The sequence below is a fragment of the Cynocephalus volans genome, chromosome 1 (genome assembly GCF_027409185.1).
Source record: "Cynocephalus volans isolate mCynVol1 chromosome 1, mCynVol1.pri, whole genome shotgun sequence".
NCBI classification, from domain to species: Eukaryota; Metazoa; Chordata; class Mammalia; order Dermoptera; family Cynocephalidae; genus Cynocephalus; species Cynocephalus volans.
The window spans coordinates 22,154,349-22,166,137 of NC_084460.1; positions in this window are offsets into that span (position 1 = coordinate 22,154,349).

Below are 11,789 nucleotides of genomic sequence, written 5' to 3' on the forward strand. Positions count from 1 at the left end.
GTGTCCTCATATACGTATAGATATTGGTATACCCACACACATATATTTATATATCTTCACACACATACACATAGAGACAGAATGTACTATTTATATGAATATATGCACACACACAGAATATACTATCTGAACTATGGCAAAGTTTTGTGCAGGACGTAGACCAGTTCTTATGGCATTAGTGTCACTTTTTGTCAAATGTACATTAAAGTGCCTTTTTTGGTGATTATTAATGCTGGTCTCAAGAGCTCTGGCATGAGGAGGTAGTTGGCCTTTCTAAGCTCTGAAAAAGTACAATCAAATGGTTTGATCATCTGTTCCAGCAGAGTTTCAAGTAGGCCACACCTCTTGTCCTTTTGAGAGCCTGTGTCTCTTGCTCACTATAACACACTCATCACATGTATTGTTTATGTCCTCATAGAATAGATGTGTATCGTCCGGCGAGGAGCATCTCAGAAATTTCTTTTTTCTAACAGCATGTTATATTCTGATAATGGCCAGTGTGATTACCAACAAGTACAATTTTGATTTCTTTTTTTTTCCAAACAATTGCTTTTAAAGAATAAAAGTGTTTCTTACTATGATTGGTCTGACTAACATTAATGATGCAGTCAATGATGCTGCATTGACTGGCTTTCAGCAAGTCTGTGACACATGGTCTATGGTAGAAAACATACCTGGATTGGCACCTCACTGAATATGTTACAAACTGTTGTCACCCATGCACAGCCAGTCACATTTGGTTAAGGAAAACACAGAACTGCATAGACTAGATCCTGTAGTGGCTGGCCTCCACTGGTCACTGTCATTAGAACCATCTCCTACCTGCTGCTCAACCAGTTTCCAAGTCTTAGTCCATTCCCTAAACCCTTTGCATCAGTTCCCTCAGGAAGGGGTCTGGGTTCTAAGCTACCAAGACCCTGTGTGCCCGTGTACCTACCCCTGGAGATAAACCCGTGAACTCATGTCCCCAGCACCAACAGCAAAATACCTGTGTTTTTTTTTTTTTCTCATCCATATAATTTATTTCATCTTTGAGTACAGATAGTTTGATTCAGTGATTTACAAACTTTGTGTGTGGACTTAGTGTTTGAAAACTTAGAATCTCGGGCCAAGCCCGTGGCGCACTCGGGAGAGTGCTGCGCTGGGAGCGCTGCGATGCTCCCGCCGTGGGTTCGGATCCTATATGGGAATGGCCGGTGCACTCACTGGCTGAGTGCCAGTCACGAAAAAGACAAAAAAAAAAAAAGAAAACTTAGAATCTCCTAGAGGGCTGGTTAAAGACAGATTGGTGGACCCTCCACCCCAAAGATTTGTATTCAGTAGATCTGAGGTGGGGCAGGGAATTTGCATTTCTAGCAAGTTTCCAGGTGATGCTGTTGCTGCTGGCCTGGGAACTAGCCTTGAGAACCACTACTGTGTGCACCACATCACGGGCAGCTAAATACAGGGTGTTTCTGTCTTGTATGTAAAGTGGACATTCACCTTTGGCGCAAATGAATGGATAATTTTATGGTTCTGAGCATCCAGCCACCAGGAGAGTTACATGGAATAGCACTTTAATGACTGGCAATCAAAAAGTGAAAGACAAAAATCATTTCGTAATATCTATCCTATATCCACATTAGACTAGGGTACTTAGCAGTATACTGTAGTGCCCATTAAAGGGCATGTTTAACTTAGAGGTACCTAAAGTTGTATAAAGGAAATCATTAGGCAATCATTCATCTATTGATTGTATATGGAAAAGCCAAAAATAGTCTTTTCTGAATATGTACAATATTTTGAAAAAAACTTAGGTGTTTGCATTTCATTTTAGAGCGTTAATTGTAAATATTGCAAGAGCAATATACATGTCCTAAAAATTTGACCTAAAGAGTATGTCCTAAAAATCTGATCAAGATTCACGTTACTCTAAATGTTTCTGATTTTGTCATTCATTAAAGTGCAATGCTAGAAAAGACCAGAGTATCAAATACCTTTACTTGAAATATAATGTCACTTAACATTAATTTTTATAAAAAGGATCACAGATTTTCCTTGGACTTAACTGTGTAGCACAGACCAGACGACAAGAAATGTGAGTCCGTGAGTAGCTAAAGAGCAACTGATAAACTACCCTATTAACATTTACTAGGCACCCACAGGTTTTGAGCGTTTAGAAAGAAGGGCAAAATCTTTGAAGCAAAGGAAATTATCATGTACTTCCCCTCCCCTCTTTTGCCTCTTTTACAGTTCCATTAATAACCTGGGCTTTTGGCATTTCACTGAGATAGCATTAAAGCAAGACTGGAAAGATTTTGACATTTTATTTTCACTTTGTCAGAAAGGTAACAAGGCGCTAAAAGAAATTTTGTTTTGAAATGGTGGGCTCAATCTGTTGGGTATTTTGTACACTTAGTGTTATCGTTCTAAACCAACAAACTTAAAAAGTGGAGAAATTAATCCAGAGGGTGGAGGAAATGATACCAAGAATTACCTTTGCCTTCTGGGAATACTTTTCCAATCAAATACTCAGTTGGGTAAAGTGGCCTCTCATGGTCCTTTACTATCAACTTTGAGTAACAAAGTAGGACCTACACATGATCTGGAATAAAGCCATGTACTGACACATTCAAAGAAGAGGAAGTAAAAATAAGAAATACGGTCAATTCTTTTTTTTTTTTTAACTTTTATTTTGTCGATATACATTGTGGTTGATTATTGTTGCCCCTTACCAAAATCTCCCTCCCTCCTCCCTCTCCTCCCTCCCCCACAACAATGTCCTTTCTGTTTGCTTGTCATATCAACTTCAAGTAATTGTGGTTGTTATATCTTCTCCCCCCCCACCCAGTTTTTTTTTGGGTGTGTGTGTGTGTGTGTGTGTGTGAATTTATATATTAATTTTTAGCTCCCACCAATAAGTGAGAACGTGTAGTATTTCTCTTTCTGTGCCTGACTTGTTTCACTTAATATAATTCTCTCAAGGTCCATCCATGTTGTTGCAAATGGCAGTATTTCATTCGTTTTTATAGCTGAGTAGTATTCCGTTGTGTAGATGTACCACATTTTCCGTATCCACTCATATGATGATGGGCATTTGGGCTGGTTCCAACTCTTGGCTATTGTAAAGAGTGCTGCGATGAACATTGGGAACAGGTATACCTTCGACTTGATGATTTCCATTCCTCTGGGTATATTCCCAGCAGTAGGATAGCTGGGTCATATGGTAGATCTATCTGCAATTGTTTGAGGAGCCTCCATACCATTTTCCATAGAGGCTGCACCATTTTGCAGTCCCACCAACAATGTATGAGAGTTCCTTTTTCTCCGCAACCTCGCCAGCATTTATCGTTCAGAGTCTTTTGGATTTTAGCCATCCTAACTGGGGTTAGATGGTATCACAGTGTAGTTTTGATTTGCGTTTCCCGGATGCTGAGTGATGTTGAGCATTTTTTCATATGTCTGTTGGCCATTTGTATATCTTCCTTAGAGAAATGCCTACTTAGCTCTTTTGCCCATTTTTTAATTGGGTTGCTTGTTTTCTTCTTGTAAAGTTGTTTGAGTTCCTTATATATTCTGGATATTAATCCTTTGTCAGATGTATATATATATATTTTTTTTTTTTTAAAGATGACCGGTAAGGGGATCTTAACCCTTGACTTGGTGTTGGCAGCACCACGCTCAACCAGTGAGCGAACCGGCCATCCGTATATGGGATCCGAACCCGGGGCCTTGGTGTTATCAGCACCGCACTCTCCCGAGTGAGCCACGGGCCGGCCCTGTCAGATGTATATTTTGCAAATATTTTCTCCCACTCTGTTGGTTGTCTTTTAACTCTGTTAATTGTTTCTTTTGCTGTGCAGAAGCTTTTTAGTTTGATATAATCCCATTTGTTTATTTTTCCTTTGGTTGCCCGTGCTTTTGGGGTCGTATTCATGAAGTCTGTGCCCAGTCCTATTTCCTGAAGTGTTTCTCCTATGTTTTCTTTAAGAAGTTTTATTGTTTCAGGGTGTATATTTAAATCCTTAATCCATTTTGAGTTGATTTTAGTAGATGGTGAGAGGTATGGGTCTAGTTTCATTCTCCTGCATATGGATATCCAGTTATCCCAGCACCATTTGCTGAAGAGGCAGTCCCTTCCCCAGTGAATAGGCTTGGTGCCTTTGTCAAAGATCAGATGGCAGTAAGTGTGTGGGTTGATTTCTGGATTCTCTATTCTATTCCATTGATCAGTGTGTCTGTTTTTATGCCAGTACCATACTGTTTTGGTTATTATAGCTTTGTAGTATAGCTTAAAGTCGGGTAGTGTTATGCCTCCCGCTTTATTTTTTTTGCTCAGCATTGCTTTGGCTATGCGTGGTCTTTTATCATTCCATATAAATGTCTGGATAGTTCTTTCCATTTCTGAGAAAAATGTCTTTGGAATTTTGATGGGTATTGCATTGAATTTGTATATCACTTTGGGTAGTATGGACATTTTCACTATGTTGATTCTTCCAATCCAAGAGCATGGGATATCTTTCCATCTTCTTGTATCCTCTCTAATTTCTCTCAGCAGTGGTTTGTAGTTCTCATTACAGAGATTTTTCACCTCCTTGATTAACTCAATTCCTAAGTGTTTTATTTTTTTGGTGGCTATTGTAAATGGGCAGGCTTTCTTGATTTCTCGTTCTGCATGTTCACTATTGGAGAAAAGAAATGCTACTGATTTTTGTGTGTTGATTTTGTATCCTGCTACTGTGCTGAAATCATTTATCACCTCCAAGAGTTTTTTGTAGAGGTTTTAGGCTGTTCGATATATTGGATCATGTCATCTGCAAACAGGGACAGTTTGACTTCATCTTTTCCATCCGGATGCCCTTTATTTCCTTCTCTTCCCTGATTGCTCTGGCTAGTACTTCCAACACTATGTTGGATAGGAGTGGTGAGAGTGGGCATCCTTGTCTAGTTCCTGTTCTTAAAGGAAAAGCTTTCAGCTTTTCCCCATTTAGGATGATATTGGCAGTGGGTTTATCATATATGGCTTTAATTATGTTGAGATACTTTCCCTCTATACCTAACTTATAGAGGGTCTTTGTCATGAATGAGTGTTGAATTTTATCAAATGCTTTTTCAGCATCTATAGAGATGATCCTTGTGTTTGATTTTATTAATATGGTGTATCACATTTATTGATTTGCGTATGTTGAACCAACCTTGCATCCCTGGGATGAATCCCACTTGATTGTGGTGAATAATTTTACGTATGCGTTGCTGTATTCTGTTTGCTAGTATTTTAGTGAGGATTTTTTCATCTATATTCATCAAGGATATCGGCCTGTACTTTTCTTTTTTGGTTATATCTTTACCTGGTTTTGGTATCAGGATGATGTTTGCTTCATAGAAAGAGTTCGGGAGACTTGCGTCTGTTTCAATCTTTTGGAATAGTTTGTAAAGAATCGGTGTCAATTCCTCTTTGAATGTTTGGTAAAATTCTGCTGTGAATCCATCTGGTCCTGGGTTTTTCTTTGTTGGGAGCTTTCTGATAACAGCTTCAATCTCCTTTATTGTTATTGGTCTGTTCAGATTTTCTACATCTTCATGGCTCAGTTTTGGGAGCTTGTGTGTGTCTGCTGGGCTGCTGGATCATGGGGCCGTACCGCAGGGTATGTGGTCTCTGCTGAGCTTCCACTTCCCGTGCAGGACTTCTCCCTGTTCCGTGCACTCTGGCCTGGGCTGTTGGATCACACAGTGGTGACCCCACAGGGTGTGTGGTTTCTGTCGAGTCTCCACCTCCCTAGCCGGACGTCTCCCCACTCTGTGCGCACTGGGCTGGGCTGCAACGTGTCTTCTGCAGCCCTCGTCTATCAGCTGGGCCTTCAAGACCCTGCTCGGCACTGCCCCACCCAGGAAGTCTACCAGGTTTCTGCTAGGCTCAGACGACTGGTCGCTCTGGGTGCCTTTGTAGCACTGTGTAGATGTTTCTCGGGACTTATCACCTTCCTCCTGGTATCACGCTTATTTGTGTACTTGTCTTATCTCCCACACCAGAGCGTGAGCTCCTTGGGGGAGGAGCCCGCAGCACATGGTTCACCTTTGAATCCCCCTGGCGCGGACCGAGTCCGGTGCCCGCCCGCAGTCAGCTCTCCGGCAGGTTCAAGCAAACTCGGGAACGTTCTGACCACACTATTCCTAACCAGAAATCAGTTAGGCGTTTTTCCGAACTGGTGGCCTCAGAGATGGTATCTGCCTCCCGGTAACAGGAAGTTTACCGGGGGCTGGAGCCCAGGGTGCGGTGGAGTGACAGTCGGCCCAGCCCATACTTCCTTGCCCTCCCGACGCTGGCCAGGGATTCCCCACGCCACCAGCCCTGCCAGAGAACCACGGAGGGAGTGGGAGGGGAGGCTGGCCCGCAGGCTCTGGGAAGCCCCGCGCCGGGGCAAGCAAGTGGGAAGGCTCAGTGAGGAGCCGAGCTGGGTGAGGAGGACAGGCTTGGCCGAGCCGGGCCAGTGCCGCCACCACCTGAGAAAATGGAAGCAGTCCCGGGGCCGGTGAGTGTCCCGGTGGGGCAGGCGGAAGCCAGGCGGGCGTCTGCCCCCCGAGCAGGGCCGGGCCAGGGGTCACTCACAGGGCTGTGCCGGGTTGGGTGGCTCCCTCTCTGCCTCTGCGTCGTCACCGTCCCCGTTCTCGGCTGCCGCAGCCTCGGGCTGCTCACTCGGTCCCACGGTGCGGCTCGGGCGCTCCCAGGAGTCTTCTTTTATGCTGGCCTGAAACCTCGAATCCTGAATAGGGCAGCTGGCCGCCTTCAGTGCGGCCCCAGCCTCTGGGATCCTGGCAGCGTCAACAGCAGCCCCGGCGCCGTGTTCCCTGTTTAGAGACTCACTTTTGCAGCTAAGAAACAGTTCTTTTCCTGCTCCATACTTCAAAGCTGTTGCCTGTAAATGAGGCAGCCTCTCTTACCAAGAGCAAAGTGGCGGTCAGCCCCCACGACCGGCCACCAGCAGTGGTCCTCCCTTAAGAGACGGCAAGAGGAAGGTCCACAAGTTTCCCGGCTGCCTAAGGCCCAGTGGCCGCCTTTTCCACCTCAGCTACTCCGCGCCAACCGCCGCAGCGACCGCCATCTTAGGTAAAGTTGTCCAGTGGCTCTTTGGAGCAGGGTCGAAATATGGTCAATTCTAATCAGGAAGCAGCAAACTACAGCCTGTGGGCCAAATCTGGCCCACTGCCAGTTTTTTGTATGGCCTGCAAGCTAAAAAGAATTTGGTTTTTGCAGCTGGCTAGTATGGGAATCAAACTCTTGACCTTGTTACAACACCATGCTCTAACCAACTGAGCTAACTGGCCAGCCCTAAAAGTGGTTTTTATAATTTTAACCAGTTGGGGGGGAGTAAAAAAAAAAAAAAGTAATTTTATGACATGTGAAAATTACATGAAATTCAACTTGCAGGGCTCATAAATGAAGTCTTACTGGAACACAGCGACACTCATCTGTTTATGGCTGCTTTCTCACTATAACAGAGTTGAATAGTTGTGATAGAAACTGTATAGTCTCAAAGCCCAAAACGTTTTCTGTCTGACCCCTTAAGAAAAAGTTTGCTGATCACTGATTTCAGCAAATGATGAGAGGGATTGTGGCACAGACGAAACGGGAGCAGTGCTTTGGAGCAGCCACGGCAAGGAGCTGGTAAGAGTGAGCAGCAACAAAATGTGAAATGCAGAGCTCCTTCTTAGTCCTCTGGACCCATCAGCAGCGTTAGACACTGTCCGCCCTCTACTTTCCAGTTTTTCACACTTGGCTTCTAGGACACCACTGTCTCCTGGTTTCCCTCCTACCTTTCTGGCCTTTCTTTCTGTATCTCTTTTGCTGGTTCATCCTCATCTCTGAGACTTCTAGACATTGACGTGCCCCAGGGCTCAGCTGGTACACCTCCTCTCTTTCTTTCCTACACTCTCCCTTGAGTGTTCAAGGGATTTGGGGACTGAGCAAGAAAAAGACATGTCCATGAGGTGGCAGTAGCACATACATGCTTATTGGGTGACAGGGACAGTGACAGGTTTGCATGAGGGAGGAGGGATATCCCTCATAGCAAGTGTCTGCAGAGGCTACACCACAGGGTTGCTACTCAGTAGGGGAGGAGGGAGGGCAAGGGTACTCCCCCCAACTGGGGGAGAGAGAGGCAGGAGCGGCTTGGGGTCTTATAACCACAAGGATCTGTTATGAGTGGCCAGCAGGTGTTGGGTTTAGTTTGGTAGGGGGTATGCAAAGCAGGCAGGCCCTAAATGGCTAAAAATTTGTTTAAAATTTGTTTAAAATAATCAGATGAGTAAAAATTTATGTTTGACCATTGGGCTTTTGAGCTAAACAGTCACAGCCTGCAATGAAGAAATAACCTAGGGGTCAATACACAGAGGCCAACTCTGACTCATTTCTAGAACACTAGATGATCTCATCCAATTACAAGGCTTTAAATACCATTTCTATGATCATGACTCCCACATTGTCTTTAGCACAGGCCTTTTCCTTCAGCTCCTGCTCTGTACACCCAACTCAACACCTCCACTGGATGTCTGTTTACATTTCAAACGTAATACATCCAAACCTGAGCACCCCATCTTTCCCCTCCCAAGCCAGTACCTCCTGCAGTCCTCCCCATCTCTGTTCTTCCCAACTGCTCAGGCCTAAACCTGGACATCATCCTCTTGTTCCCTCATGCCGCACCAAATCCATCAGTGCACCTGTCAGCTCTGTCTCTGCAACCGGTCCAGAGTTTGATTACTTTTCCCTACCACACTGGCCCAAGCCATGACAGTGGCTGGCCAGAATTATTACATGCCCTCCTTACTGGTTTCTGTGTTTCTGTCCTCACTTTCCCTACAGCTTTCTCTCAACCCAGCAGCCAGTGTTGTTGTATCATAAAGCAAATCACGTCAGTCCTCTGTTGAGAACTCTCCAATCACAAAAGCAAAACTCCTTACCAGGACCTACAAAAGCCTGCGTGATCTGGCCCCTGCCACCTCTCTAACTTCACCTCCTATGACAGTCCCCCATGCTGGCTTCCTTGCTCTTTGAACAAGCCAAACTTTTCCTGCCTCAGGGCCTTTGCACCTGCTATCCCCTCTGCCCGAAACATCCTTCCTCCTGGTGTCCACATGGCTCATGCCCTCACTTCCTTGAGGTCTTTCATCAACAGGCACTTTCACAGTCAGGCTTATTGTGTATCTGAGTATCTGATGGCTGGACTGCAGAATTTTAATTATTGAAATTAGTTAATTGTTTTAGCACCTGAGGTCTCCTGATCATGCTATGTTTTACAATGGCATGTTGTGTTTTCATTTTGTAATGTTAAGATGCTCTCTCCCCTCCTGTCCTATCTCTGTGCTGTAATTCCTTTGTGAAAAAATACTAGAGAACATGACAATTAAATAATTAAATACAAAAAAGCCTCTAAAATAACTCCAGGTGTCTGCATCTGCAGGATGCGGGCAGGAGGAGGGGGACAGGGAGCATACTGAGGCCACTTATTTCTCATTGTACTAGTTTCCTCGTGCTGCCATACAATGTGCCACAAACTGGGTGGCTTAAAACAACAGAAATTTATTCTCTCATAGTCCTGGAGGCCAGAAGTGTGAAATCAAAGTGTGGGCAGGGTCACGCTCCCTATTACAGTTCTAAGGGAGGGTCCTTCCTCGCCTCTTTCAGCTTCTGGTGACCCAGACATTTCTTGGTTTGCAGCATCATAACTCCACTCTTTGCCTATCTTCACATGGTATTCTCCTCGGTATGTCTGTGTCCAAATTTCCCTCTTCTTATAAGGACACCCGTCATATTAGATATGGACCCACTCTAATGACTTCATCTTGACTTGATAGCATCTGCAGAGACCCTGTTTCCAAATACAGTCACATTCACAGGTGCGGGGAAGTTAAGACTTCAGCATATCTTGGGGGACACAATTCAACCCATAATACTTATAAGCCTTTCAGGATTACTTGATGTTTTTACTACGAACATATATTAGAAGAGGAAATTATTAGAGGAGAAAAAATAGTGGCCTAGAGAGTTCTTGACTTCTTCCTAGAGAAATGGTGGCATGCCCAGAGATCCTAATTGCACTCTGCCTGGCACCATGACTTAGATGGGATTCTCTTGGATATCTCCTGAATCCTTGATAGGCCATCGCTGCCTGCACATTCTCCTGCCCCAAGGTGTTTGCATACTAAAATGAAAAGATGTGCCAGAGCTCAGGGCATCAACAAGGTGGGATGCCAGGAGGAAGCTGTGTGAACCATCTCCAGGCTGGGAGGGTGCCATGCTCTGCCATGCTGTGCTCCATCTGCTGACAGCTTCTCCTCACGAGCTGTGCCCAGTGTGTGTGTGTGTGTGGTGTGCTGGCTGGCATTTGGTGCACTGCAGTGTTTTGCTTTCTCTCCTCCAGTGAGTAAGCCCCTATTCATCTCGGACTCCTCAAATTCTCTTTATTTAGGAAATGATTTTGTTTTCCACTGGGTTGCAGTAGGAAAACAGGCAGAGACATACTGCATTGTGTATAAGTGGGTATCTTCCCAGTATCTTATGTTAGGATGTAGTAAGACAAGGGTTTACAACTGGGACATATTATAAGCCGCAGTTGTATTATTTGCCATAGTGTAAGCCTTGGCTTTGGATAGTTACTTAGGTCAGGGTACTGCAGAAACAAACCCTGAGATAAAAAGTCAAGGACAAGTAATTTATTGGGGAGGAGATCCCAGGAAACACCAGTAGTGTCACCAGTAGACAGCGAACCAGGAAGGTAAAGACAGTTAGTACAGGAAGCAGGTCACTGCTGTGGCAGCTGGGACACAATCCACTGGGGAATTCTGAGAGGCACTATATATGCCTCAGTTATTCCACTGAGGAGGGTGGAAGCTGGCCTGCTTTGTTATGGATTGAATTGTGTCTTCAGAAAAAGATACGCTGGGCTGGCCTGTTAGCTCAGTTGGTTAGAGTGCCATGTTATAACACCAAGGTCAAGAGTTTGGATCCCCATACTGGCCAGCTACCAAAAAAAGAGAGAAAAAAAAAAAGATATGTTTCTTGACATCCCAACACCCAGTACCTTAGAAAGTGACCTTCTTTGGTAATAGGTTTGTTGCAGATGTAATTAGTTAAAAGATGGAGGTCATACTGGAGTAGGATAGGCCCTTAATCCGATATGACTGGTATCCTTATAAAAAGAGCACCATGTAAAGAGACAGACTGACAAGGAGAGGACAAACATGTAAGGATGGAGGCAGAGATTGTAGTTTTGCTGCCACAAGCCAAGGAATGCCTGGGGCCACCGGAAGCCAGGAAGAGACAAGGAAGGACCCTCCTCTACACAATTTGGAGGAGCATGGCCCGGCCACCACCTTCATTTTGGATTTCTGGACTCCAGAACTGTAAGAGAATAAATTTCTTCTGTGTTAAGCCACCCAGTTTGTGGTACTTCGTTACGGCAGCCTTAGGAAACTAGCACAATATTTATATGCCAACCCCTTGTCCACCATGAGGGCTGCGTCCAGCAGCCTTTATCCCCCTGGCACTTCTTGCTAGCTTTTGCAAACAGCCAATCATAATCCCATGGCCAGAAAAAAAGACCCCAGGCAGATGGTGAGCAACCTTCCAGAAGTGTGAGCCCAGCTTTAGAACAATTTGGCATCAAATTCATAGCACTGACTGGCTTGCTCCTTGTATGAAAAAGCTTCAACTCACCCGGAAAAGTATGTCACTGACAGTTATTCTCAAATGAATCTGATTAAATTAGCAAAGGCAACTCTTGAGTTAGCCGAGAGGAAGAGAACCAGGACTTCCT